Consider the following 14599-nt stretch of genomic DNA (forward strand, 5'->3'; position numbering starts at 1 on the left):
GTTTCACTGGATTTAGGGCCCACCCTACTCCAGGATGATCTCATCTCAAGACCCTTCACTTAATCACATCTGCAAAGACCCCATTTCCAAATAAGTTCTCATTCAACAGGGGATAGGATGAGATATATCTTTTGGGGGGATGAGATTCAACCTATTATGGTGAGTAACTGGAGATTGTGGAAACAAGTTAAAAAAAAAAAAGAAAGAAAAAGCATTGGCCTTAATCAAACAAAGATCTTAGAACCAAGCATGGGGCTTTCATTTGGAGATACAGAGTCCTAGCGTGGTAGACAGGAGAGACAAGCCATCCCATCACTGCAGATGACCTGGATGTCTCACTCATGTGTCTGTCACTTTATTCACCCATTCATCTGTCCACCCACCCACTCATTCAGCCAGTCATCAACCTGTCAATCTGTTCATCCGTTTGTCCACCCATCCACTCATCCGTTCGTCCATCCATCCATCCATCCATCCATCCATCCATCCATCACTCTATTCATCTATCCACCCACCCACTCATTCAGCCAGTCATCAACCTGTCAATCTGTTCATCCGTTTGTCCACCCATCCACTCATCCGTTCGTCCATCCATCATCCATCCATCCATCCATCCATCCATCATCCCACCATCCCATCATCTCTGTTCATCATCTATCCACCCCACCCACCCATTCCCAGCCAGTCATCATCCATCTGTTCACCCATTTATCCACCCATCCAGCCAGTCACCCATCCATCCACTCATCCGTTCATCTACCATCATGCTATCCACCCACCCATTCAGCATCCATCCATCCGTTTGTCCATCCATCCATCCCATCCATCCATCCATCCATCTCTCACTCTATTCATCTATCCACCCACCCACTCATTCAGCCAGTCATCAACCTGTCAATCTGTTCACCCATCCACTCATCCGTTTGTCCACCCATCCACTCAGCCATCAACCTGTTCGTCCATCCATCCATCCCGTTCATCATCATCCATCCATCCATCCCCATCCATCCATCCATCCATCATCACTCTATTCATCTATCCACCCACCCACCATTCACTCATTCAGCCCGTCATCAACCTGTCAATCTGTTCATCCGTTTGTCCACCCATCCACTCATCCGTTCATCCATCCATCCATCCATCCATCCATCCATCCATCCATCCATCCATCCATCCATCACTCTATTCATCTATCCACCCACCCACTCATTCAGCCAGTCATCAACCTGTCAATCTGTTCATCCGTTTGTCCACCCATCCACTCATCCGTTCGTCCATCCATCCATCCATCCATCCATCCATCCATCCATCCATCACTCTATTCATCTATCCACCCACCCACCCATTCAGCCAGTCATCAATCTGTTCACCCATTTATCCACCCATCCACCCATCCATTCATCTACCCATGCATCCATCCATCCATCCATCCATCCATCCATCCATCACTCTATTCATCTATCCACCCACCCACTCATTCAGCCAGTCATCAACCTGTCAATCTGTTCATCCGTTTGTCCACCCATCCACTCGTCCGTTCATCCATCCATCCATCCATCCATCCATCCATCCATCCATCCATCACTCTATTCATCTATCCACCCACCCACTCATTCAGCCCGTCATCAACCTGTCAATCTGTTCATCCGTTTGTCCACCCATCCACCCATCGTCCGTTCATCCGTCCATCCATCCATCCATCATCCATCCATCCATCCATCCATCCATCCTATCCATCCACTCATCACCAGTCATCAACCTGTCATTCATCTATCCACCCCACCCACCATCCATTCAGCCTCTAGTCATCATCCACTGTCATCAACCTGTCAATCTGTTCACCCTGTTCATCCGTTCGTCCATCCATCCATCCATCCATCCATCCACCCATCCATCTCATCCGTCATCGTCCATCCATCCATCCATCCATCCATCCATCCATCCATCCATCCATCCATCTCCATCATCTATCCATCCACCCACCCACTCATTCAGCCCGTCATCAACCTGTCAATCTGTCCACCCATCATCTGTTCATCCACTCCGTTTGTCCACCCATCCATCCATCCATCCATCACTCCACTCATCATTCAGCCAGTCATCAATCTGTTCATCCGTTTGTCCACCCATCCACTCATCCGTTCATCCATCCATCCATCCATCCATCCATCCATCCATCACTCTATTCATCTATCCACCCACCCACCCATTCAGCCAGTCATCAATCTGTTCACCCATTTATCCACCCATCCACCCATCCATTCATCTACCCATGCATCCATCCATCCATCCATCCATCCATCCATCCATCCATCCACCCACCCATCGATCCATTTTACCCACTCATCTATCCATCCATTCATCCACCAATCCATCCACCTATTTATCCATCCATCTATCTATACATTCCCCATTCAGTCAGTCACCAATCTACCTGTCAATCTATTCATCCATCTACTTATCCACCCATCCATTCACGCCCCCATCCATCCATCTAGTCACCCATCCATTTATTAACGCATCCATCCATTAATGTACCTGCCCATCCATCCATTCACCCACCCACTTATCCATCCATTCATCCATCCATCCATCCAGTCACCCATCCATTTATTTACCCATCCATCCATTAATATACCTACCCATCCATCCATTCACCCACCCATCTATCCATTCATCCTTCCATTCAGTTACTCATCCATTTATTCACTCATCCATCCATTAATGTGCCCATCCATCCATCCATTCACCCACCCATCTATCTATCCATCCATCCATCCATCCAGTTACTCATCCATTTATTCACCCATCCATCCATTGATGCACCCACCCATCCATCCATTCACCCATCCATCCATCCATTTGCCCACCCATCCATCCACTTACCCACCCATCTATTCATTCATCCACCCATATATCTATACATTCCCCATTCAGCCATTCGCAAATCTACCTATCAATCTATTCATCCATCACTGCAAGTGGCTGGATGACTTCTCTCTCCTGTCTGCCATCCCTTGGCCACAAGCAAAAAAGGAGAAGTCCGAGTCCAGCCTCATTCACAACATCATAAGAATCAAATACCTTCCACAAGAAGTAGCAGAGGCTACCACTCAGGTTTATCTGTGGTAACTGGTGAGGTTGATACTAAGTGATTGGGCAGAAAATTTCATTGAAAACATAGCCTGCTGAGAAAATGCTGCTTTGTGGTGTGGGATGCAGTTTCCAGGAATTTATTAAATGTTGATGTGACAATGATATTTCAAGGAGCTATACCACTGCACATCAGCACGTTATCACCCACGTAAAGACCAGAAAAACAGACGTTGTAAAGATCAGATAAAACGGAAGCCTCAAACAGGAAATAAAGATACAAAACGAAGATACGGGAGTGGGCCTCCTCCTTGAGGAAAATGACTTCCTTGCATTGCTTCTCATGCAACGGCCTTCCCTTTTCTCCTTAGAGTAATTGAGGTATAATTCAGAAAAGTGTGTACGATGCCAGGACAGGGCAAGCCACCCTATGCAGAGCAGGCCATGCAGGGAACGAATCATTTGGAAGGTCCTAGGGGCAGATGAGAAAGAGAGAGACCCAGGACTGTGGTTCTTATCAAGATGCCTCCAAGGAGTGGGGTCGTCCATCGAGAGACTCCTAGGCAGGGCCCAGTACTGTGAGGTCAGTGATCAAAGGCTTGACCCTCAAACATGGGGACTCTTCTCCTAGAGCTGCACCCTGAGGTAGGAGGTGGAGGGTTTTGCAAAGATTGAGAATCCCGGGGACCAGATCACTAAACTGGAATCCAATATGAGAGATCTTAGTTCTCCCGCCTTTATCATATCCATCCATCCATCCATCCACCCATCCATCCATCCATCCATGCTTCCATCGGTCAGTTCATCTGTTCATGCATCTATGCAACCATCCACCCATTCAGCCAGTCATCAGTCTGTCAATCTATTCATCCATCCACCCATTCATGTATCCATCTACCCACTCATCCATCCCTACATCCATCCATCCACCCATCCATCCACCCTCCATCCGTTAAACCATCTATCCGTGTATCTATCTATCCATCCTCTATCCACCCTCCGTTTATTAACCCAGCTATCAACCCACCCACTTTCTACTTACCCATCCCTTCATTAATCCATTAATTTATCCTCTATTGATTAACCCATGTATCCATCCACCTATCCAGCCAGCCAGCCAGCCAACCCTTCATCCTTTAACCCACCCATTCATTAATCCATTCATTCATCCTCTATTCATTAACCCATATATCCATCCACCTATCCAGCCATCCATCCATTCAGTCAGCCAACCCTTCATCCATTAACCCATCCATTCATTAATCCATTCATTCATCCTCTATTCATTAACCCATATATCCATCCACCTATTCAGCCATCCAGCCAGCCATCCAGCCAACCCTTCATCCATTAACCGATATATCCATATATCCATCCATCTGTCTGTTCATTCATTCTTTGATCTATCCACCCTCGCACCCACTTAGCCTACCACCGACCCATCCATCCATTAACCTACTCATCGACCTATCCACTCATTCACTCATCCATCCATCCACCCTCAATCGATTAACCTATCTATCCATCATCTATCCACCCTCCATTCATTAACCCACCCATTTAACCACCCACGCAACCATCCATCCATTCATCCATCCATCTATTCTCTATCCATTAATCCATCTATCAATCCATCCATCTACCCAACCACTAATCCACTCATCCATCCATTTGTCCACCCTCTATCCAATAGCCCATCTATCCATCCACCCATCCATTCAGTCACCCTCCATCCATAACCCCTATAACCCATATTATAAAATCAAATTCACTCAATATTTTAAAAGCAAAATTAATTCAAATAAACAACCATGAACAAATCAATATTGTGAACAAACACAGGATTCCAGCAGTGCTTTGATAATTCCTTTTGGAGCCTGGAGTAAAACATATGGAAAAGGAAAAATTCATGCCACTCTAGATATATTTCATGTGTTTTTTTTTTCCAGTGGGTTATTTTTTTCCAGAACTTTAAAATAGTTGGGAAAATATTACAACAAGGAAACACAGGTATATGACAATTCAGAGCATTGCTTTAACTTTTAAATATTTATTTTTTATCAAAACCAGACTTTTTAGGGAGTCATTCTACTTTCCTGGCTTGAATGAAAGCATACTTACCGAAATACTCTCAAACTTTCATTTTTGCTTATATAATTTTAATGGATAGGATTGTCATGTTTGTCAGTTTCTCTTGACCAAGTGACCATGAAGCTTTCATGTTTAATTACTATCAGCGTACTAGTCCCGTCCTTATTCAAAATTTGCATGGTTTGTTTCTCATGGCATTTTTGCCTTCATATTTATTGCTATTTTATTTATTTATTTATTTGTTTGTTTGTTTGTTTGTTTATTTGTTTTTTGAGACAGAGTTTTGCTCTTGTTGCCCAGGTTGGAGTGCAGTGGTGCCATCTCGGCTCACTGCAACCTCCCCCTCCCGGGTTCAAGTGATTCTCCTGCCTCAGCCTCCCGAGTAGTTAGGATTATGGGCATGCGCCACCATGCCCAGCTAATTCTGTATTTTTAGTAGAGACACAGTATCTCAATGTTGGTCAGGCTGGTCTCGAACTCTCAACCTCAGGTGATCCGCCCGCCTCGGCCTCCCAAAGTGCTGGGATCACAGGCGTGAGCCACCGCGCCTGGCCTTTATTGCTATTTAAATATTGCGTGAGGTTCGGACACAGCGCCTCATGTCTGTAATCCCAGCACTTTGGGAAGCCGAGGTGGGTGGATCACTTGAGGTCAGGAGTTCGAGACCAGCCTGGGCAACATGATGAAACCCTGTCTCTATAAAATAAAATAAAATAAAATAAAATAAAATAAAATAAAATATGTTACACGACATGATCAGTCACGTTGGTTACTGGGTTTGGGGAACCCCCTCAAGTTTTATATCATAGACACAGCCCTCAATTCCCTCACCCTAGTCCCTCTCTGGTGGGTCCTACCTTCCTGCAGTTCCTTGTTGTAATCCTCAGACATAGCTCTTTGCCGGAGATTCCAGACCTTGACCCCAAAGTGACACGTTTTTTTTGTTGTTTTGTTTTTTGAGATAGAGTCTCACTCTGTCGCCCAGGCTGGAGTGCAGTGGTGCGACCTCGGCTCCCGGGTTCACGCCATTCTCCTGCCTCAGCCTCCCGAGTAGCTGGGACTACAGGCGCCCGCCACCAAGCCCGGCTAATTTTTTGTATATTTAGTAGAGACGGGGTTTCACCGGGTTAGCCAGGATGGTCTCGATCTCCTGACCTCGTGATCCACCCACCTCGGCCTCCCAAAGTGCTGGGATGACAGGCGTGAGCCACCGCGCCCGGCCCTGAGGCAACATATTTTTATGGCTTCCCCAAGGAGAGGCAATTGGAAAACGAAGAGAAATTCTCACCTGGTGCTTCTGGATTTGGGGTTTTTCAGCAATTGCATGGCCGTCCTTCTCTATCACCTGACTTTGCGTGACTGCCGCTATCCGATTTTCACCAAGCTCAGAGGCAGCGATTACTGGGTGTGTAGCTCCTCCCAGGTGAAATGCTTGTGTCTGTTTTGCAGATGAAGGAAATGGAACATGCATGTGTGGATCCTGAGTCATCCTATGTATGCATTCGTCACTCTAGGGTGAGGTTAGAAAACAAGTTGGAAGGCCGGGTGCGGTGGCTCACGCCTTGTCATCCCAGCACTTTGGGAGGCCAAGGCGGGTGGATCACAAGGTCAGGAGATCGAGATCAGCCTGGGTGACGAAGCAAGGCCCTGTCTCTAAAAAAGACACAAAAATTAACCAGGAGAGGTAGTACCTGCCTATGATCCCAGCTACTCCGGAGGCTGAGCCAGGAGAATGGCTTGAACCCAGAAGGCAGAGGCTGCAGTGAGCTGAGATGGTGCCACTGCACTCCAGCCTGGGCAACAGAGCGAGACTCCATCTCAAAAAAAAAAAAAAATGGCCAGACGCGGTGGCTCACGCCTGTAATCCCAGCACTTTAGGAGGCCAAGGCCAGTGGATCATGAGATCAAGAGATCAAGACCATCCTGGTTAACATGGTGAAACCCCGTCTCCACTAGAAATACAAAAATTAGCCGGGCGTGGTGGCACATGCCTGTAATCCCAGCTACTCGGGAGGCTGAGACAGGAGGATCACTTGAACCCAGGAGGCAGAGGCTGCAGTGAGCCGAGATTGTGCCACTGCACTCCAGCCTGGGCGACAGAGTGAGACTCCGTCTCAAAAAAATAAAAAATACAAAATTGGCCAGGTGCGGTGGCTCACGCCTGTAATCCCAGCACTTTAGGAGGCCGAGGCTGGTGGATCATGAGATCAAGAGGTCAAGACCATCCTGGCTAACATGGTGAAACCTCATCTCTCCTAAAAATATAAAAATTAGCCAGGCGTGGTGGCACATATCTGTAATCCCAGCTACTTGAGAGGCTGAGGCAGGAGGATTACCTGAACCCCAGAGGCAGAGGCTGCAGTGAGCTGAGATTGCACCACTGCACTCCAACATGGGTGACAGAGTAAGACTCTGTCTCAAAATACAAAATTTAAAAATAATTAATTAATTAATTAAAAAGATAGCCGGGCACGGTGACTCACACCTGTAATCCCAGCACAAGCCCCGTCTCTACTAAAAATACAAAAATTAGCTGAGCATGGTGGTGCACACCTGTAGTCCCAGCTACTGGGGAGGCTGAGGCAGGAGAATCCCTTGAACCCGGGAGGTGGAGGTTGCAGTGAGCTGAGATCTCGCCACTGCACTCCAGCCTGGACGACAGAGTGAGACTCCATGTCAAAAAAAAAAAAAAAAAAAAAAAAAGTTAGACAGCCAGCAGCCCACAGGATAAGCTGTAAACTCACCTGTGAATTCTCATTAGTTTATCAAGGAGTTTACTTTTCCATGGCTACGTCTGGCACCATGATGCAAGGGTTACATGGAATGGAGCCTTGCTTTTTGTTCTGGTTAAGCAGGGCACGTCGTATCGAACATTCGACCGGGGAAAATGAGCTTCCTATCGTGTGTGTGGTGTTCACGGTGGTACCCACTGTACTGCTATGCTGGGTTCACAGGTTGCCTTTCTCATCTGGCATCCTGCTGTTATCCCTCTCCCTTCACACACGACAAAGCTGAAATCGCCGTGCAGACTGGGCATTTGGGTACACGTTGCCAGTCGGAGTCAGAGCTCTGGGCTCCAGACCCTTCCCTACAGGCTCAGGTGCAAGAGCTCAGGTGCTTCAGTGAAGGTCCGGGTGTCAGGCTGGGGTAGCTGAGCAGGTGCCCATGCGGTGTTTACCCCAGCAGGTCCCCATGTGGTGTTTCTTCACATGTACCACAAGGCGGGAGTATGAGAAGACTAGGAAACTGGCTGGTATCACGACTCAGGCACGGTAAAAGACCCCTTTTACGAGAAGAACACGGGAAGCTAGGATGTGGCCCCCAACGCCTCGTTGCAGCTGTAAACGGCCCTGCGATCCCGCCTGCCCATCTCAACACAGCGGCTGCAGGATGCCTGCTGAATGATTAGGTAAAAATGGGACAGGAAGGAGTCAGGAAATGGTTGGCAAGCCACCCTCCTCCCCCACAGTATTGCTTACCCTGTCCTCCAAAACTTCTTTTATTGTGGTAAAATATACAGAACATAAAAACGATCATCTTGTCCTTTTTTTTTTTTTTTTTTTTTTGTGGGGGAGACAGAGTCTCACTCTGTCACCCAGGCTGGAGTGTAGTGATGCGATCTTGGCTCACTGCAACCTCCACCTCCTGGGTTCAAGTGATTCTCCTGCCTCAGCCTCCCAAGTAGCTGGGATGACAGGCGCCCGCCACCACATCCAGCTATTTTTTATTATTATTATTTTTAGTAGATACAGGGTTTCACCATCTTGACCAGGCTGGTCTTGAACTCCTGACCTCACGATCCACTCGCCTCAGCCTCCCAAAGTGCTGGGATTACGGGCGAGAGCTACCGCACCCAGCCATCATCTTGTCCATTTTTTGTGAGTCCTGTCTTGTTTCTACAATTTTTTTTTTTTTTTTTTTTTTGAGACAGAGTCTCACTGTGTCGCCCAGGCTGGAGTGCAATAGTGCAGACGGGGCTCACTGCAGCCTCCGCCTCCAGGGTTCAAGTGATTCTCCTGCCTCAGCCTCCTGAGTAGCTGGGATTACAGGGATGCACCACCACACCCAGCTAATTTCTGTATTTTTAGTAGAGGCGATTTTCAGCATGCTAGACAGGCTGGTCTCGAACTCCCAACCTCAGATGAGCCACCCACCACCTCAGCCACCCAAAGTGCTGGGATTACAGGCGTGAGCCACCACGCCTGACCTATTTTTTTTTTTCTTTGTAAAATACGCATAACATAAAAACTATCATCGTTTCCGCATTTTTAATAAACTTCAAACTGCATCGTTTCAAGTTAGCTTCTTTTATTTTTTATGTTTTAACTTTTATTTTAGGTTCCGGAGGTACGTGAGAATGTTATATGGGTAAATTCACGTCATGGGGGATTTTGCTACTGATTATTTCAACACCGAGGTGCTTAGCCCAGTGCCGAATATAGGTAATTTTCCTCCTCCTCTCCCTCCTCCCACCCTCCACCCTCAAGTAGCCCCCAGCATCTGTTGAATTTTTTCTTTGTGTCCAACTGTTAACATCATTTAACTCCCACTTATAAGACAGAACGTGTATTATTTAGTTTTCTGATCGTGTGTTAGTTTGCTAAGGATAATGACCTCCAGCTCCATCCATGTCCCTGCAAAGGACATGATCTCATTTTAATATCATTTTATTATTATTATTATTATTATTATTATTATTTTGAGACAGAGTCTTGTTCTGTCACCCAGGCTGGGGTGCAGTGGTGCTATCTCAGGTCACTGCCACCTCCACCTCCCAGATTCAAGTGATTCTCCTGCCTCAGCCTCCTGAGTAGCTGGGATTACAGGCGCCCACCACCATGCCCAGCTAATTTCTGTATTTTAGTACAGATGAGGTTTTGCCACGTTGGCCAGGCTGGTCTCGAACTCCTGACCTTAGGTGATCCACCCGGCTCAGCCTCCGAAAGTGCTGCGATTACAGGTGTGAGCGACCTCATCCAGCCGACCAAACACATTTAAACCATCAGATCTTGTGAGAACTCACGATCATGAGAACAGCATGGGAGAAATCATCCTCCATGATTCAATCACCTCCTACCAAGTCCCTTTTTCAACACCTGGGGATTACAATAGGAGATAATATTTGGGTGGGGACACAGAGCAAAACCTGAGATTTGGGTGGGGACACAGAGCAGAACCTGAGATTTGGGTGGGGACAGAGAGGACCCCACATCACTAACCAAAATGCGTAGATAAAATCAGACAAGATTCTCACTTACAATGGTGTGTGCTCATGTGGTCTTGGCATACCAAATACAAATGATATCAACTTCTGGGACTGCCTTATGAATGCTTAGCCAAAATTAAAAGCAGTGACTCTTTTTTTTTTTTTAGACAGAATTCCACTGTCGCCCAGGCTGGAGTGCAATGACACAATCTCAGCTCACTGCAAACTCCGCCTCCCAGGCTCAAGTGATTCTCTTGCCTCAGCCGCCCACATAGCTGGGATTACAGGCACATGCCACCATGTCCGGCTAATTTTTGTGTTTTTAGTAGAGATGAGGTTTCATCATGTTGGCCAAGCTGGTCTCGAACTCCTGACCTCAGGTGATCCTCCTGCCTCAGCCTCCCAAAGTGCTGGGATTACAGTCGTGAGCCACCACTCCCGGCCCATGTATATATACTATTTACAATACAAACGCCTCTCATATAAGCATATATTCTATTTCCTCTATACATATCTAGCATATATACATATATATGCTATTTACAATACAAATGCATCTCATATATACACTTTTTTTTTTTTTTTAGACAGGGTGTCATTCTGTTTCCCAGGCTGGAGTGCAGTGGTATGATTTCACGGCTCACTGCAACCTCAACCTCCTGGGCTCAAGCGATCCTCCCACCTCAGCCTCCCAAGTAGCTGGGACTACAGGTGCGTGCCATCATGCCCAGCTAATTTTTGTATTTTTTTTTTTCAGTCGAGATGGGGTCTCATCATGGTGCCCAGGCTGGTTTCAAACTCCTGGGCTCAAGTTATCCGTCCACCTTGGCTTCCCAAAGTGCTAGGATTACAGGCGTGAGCCACCTCACCTGGCACATATGGAGATGTTTTAACCAAAGAAGGAACTTCACTTATATATTCTACCTTATGCACTCAGCCCTCCATATCCACAGGTTCCACATCTGCAGATTCAACCAACCTCAGATCAGAAATGTTTGAAAAACATAAAATACAAATAAAAAACACAGTATAACAACTATATACACACACATATATATACATATATACACATATAGACATATATACACATATAGACATATATACACATATATAATATATACACATATGTTATATATACACACACACACATATATATATATTTTTTGAGACAGAGTCTCACTCTGTTGCCCAGGCTGGAGTGCAGTGGTGTGATCTCAGCTCACTGCAACCTCCACCTCCCAGGTTCAAGCGATTCTCCTGCCTCAGCCTCCTGAGTAGCTGGGATTACAGGCGCACACCACCACACCTGGCTAATTGTTTTTTGTTTTGTTTTGTTTTGTTTTGTTTTGTCTTGAGACAGAGCCTCACTGTGTCACCAGGCTAGAGCGCAGTGGCATGATCTCAGCTCACTGCAACTTCCGCCTCCCTAGTTCAGGCGATTCTCCTGCCTCAGCTTCCCGAGTAGCTGGGACTACAGGTGCACACCACCACACCCAGCTAATTCTTATATTTTTAGTAGAGATGGGGTTTCACCATGTTGGCCAGGATGGTCTCGATCTCTTGACCTTGTGATCCACCCGCCTTGGCCTCCCAAAGTACTGGGATTAGAGGTGTGAGTCACCGCACCGGCCTAATTTTTGTATTTTTAACAGAGACGGGTTTCACCATGTTGGTCAGGCTGGTCTCGAACTCCTGACCTCAGGTGATCCGCCCACCTCGGCCTCCCAAAGTGCTGGGATGACAGGCGTGAGCCACCACGCCCAGCCTATAACAACTATTTACATAGTATTTACATTATATCAGGTGTTATAAATAATTGACAGATGATTTTAAGCATATAGAAGGATGTGGGTAGGTTATATGCAAATACTACACCATTTTATATCAGGCACCTCAGCATCCCTGGATTTTCGTGTCCTCAGGTGGGTTCCAGAACCAATTTCCCAAAATGTTACTGTGGGATGACTGGATTCATAGCTACTCTCTCTCTCTCTCTCTCTCTCTCTATATATATATATATATAAAATATTTGAAACATAAATTTACCTCATGTGTACGTATACCATGTTAGATATACACATCTACCATATATGCAAATATATTTACAACGTTAATTCATGTCATGTATACATATATCACATACAGTATCTACCATATATAGTATATTTACAAGATAAAGTTATGCCATGTATCCATCTATTATAGCATATATACCTGTGTACCATATAGGTTATATTTGCTACATAAATCCATCTCATATATACATATATCATATATAATATCTACCATATGTAGTATATTTACAACATAGATGTAGCCCATGTATACGTCTATTGTCTATCACAGCATATGTACATATCTAGCATATCTGTAACATTTGCAATATAAATTTGTCTCATATATAAGTATTTTATATCATATATATCTACCATATTATGTTACATTTGCAATATAAATTCATCTCCTATATGTGTATAATACATATTTACCATATATGTTATATTTGCAACATAAATGCATCTGATATATATACACATATATCATATATAATATCTACTATATGTGTGGTATATTTCCAACATATTTTTATCCCATGTATAGAAATATTATAGCACATATAATATCTCCCATATATGTTATACTTGCAACATAAATTCATCTGATGTATACATATACTACATATTCGTATATTATATACATGCATATCATGTATCATGTATATCTACCATATATGTTATATTTGCAACATAAATTCATCTGATGTATACATATACTATATATTCATATATTATATACACACATATCATGTATCATGTATAATATCTACCGTATATGTTATACTTGCAACATCAATTCATCTGATGTATACATATACTATATATTCATATATTATATACACACATATCATGTATCATGTATAATATCTACCATATATGTTATATTTGCAACATCAATTCATCTATATATAAATATATCATATCATGTATAATATCTATCATATATGCTGTATTTGCAACACAAATGCATCTCATGTATACATATATTATATATACAGATCTCCCATATATGGTATATTTTCAACGTAAATTCCACAAAGACAATAGAGCAGAAAGAATAATCGAAGAAATAAGAGAGAAAAATACATCCACACTGAATAACAGCGTACAAACAAAAAGCCCTTTAAGTATCTTAATGAAAAGATACCCCTGGAAATTCCTGGAAATTTGTTTAAATATTAAAGACAAATCACATCCCGTAATGCCCAGGAGAAATAAGCAGATTATTTTACATAGCAACAAATCGTCAGGCATCGACAGAACAAAAGAACTGAAGGCCTGAAGCAATAAAAACAAAATAACGGTATGGAGGTTTAACGTACGAAAAGCTGTATATATTTAATGTATACAGCCTGATAACTTTGGATAAAAGACACATCCTTCTGAGGCAGGTGGATCACGTGGTCAGGAGATCGAGACCATCCTGGCTAACACGGTGAAACCCCGTCTCTACTAAAAATACAAAAAATTAGCCGGGCGAGGTGGCGGGCGCCTGTAGTCCCAGCTACTCGGGAGGCTGAGGCAGGAGAATGGTGTGAGCCCGGGAGGCAGAGCTTGTGGTGGGCCGAGATCGCGCCCCTGCACTCCAGCCTGTGTGACAGAGGGAGACTCCGTCTCAAAAAAAAAAAAAACATATCCTTGAAAGTCCTACCCCTCCCGATGTCATAAACATATCCATCACCTCCAAAAGATTCCTTTTTCCTTTCAATATGACGATGATGTATTTTTATTATTGTTGTGATAAGAACACTTCACACATCATCTACTCTTTTACCCGTTTTTATGTATAGAGTTAAGTTGACTCTACACACTGTATTGTATATAGTACATCGTTTGATGGGGAAATATTTCCCTCCCCAAAATCCTACACTGAAAAATCTGTCCTCTTAGAAGTATGCGTTTTCAAGGATGCAAATATGTTTTTCATATGCCCCAACTCCTTTTTTTTTTTTTAGTTTTCAGAGAGGGAGTCTCTGTCTGTCTCCCAGGCTGGAGGGCAGTGGTGCGGTCCTAGCTCACTGCAGCCTGGAGCTCCTGGGTTCAAGCCATCCTTCCACCTCAGCCTCCTGAGTAGCTGGGACCGCAGGCGTGCACCACCACGCCTAGGTCCCCTTTTGGGGGAGGGGGAGGGCGGAAAAAAAAGTGACTTAAA

Source organism: Macaca thibetana, chromosome Y (assembly GCF_024542745.1).
Source record: "Macaca thibetana thibetana isolate TM-01 chromosome Y, ASM2454274v1, whole genome shotgun sequence".
In the NCBI taxonomy this organism is placed as follows: domain Eukaryota; kingdom Metazoa; phylum Chordata; class Mammalia; order Primates; family Cercopithecidae; genus Macaca; species Macaca thibetana.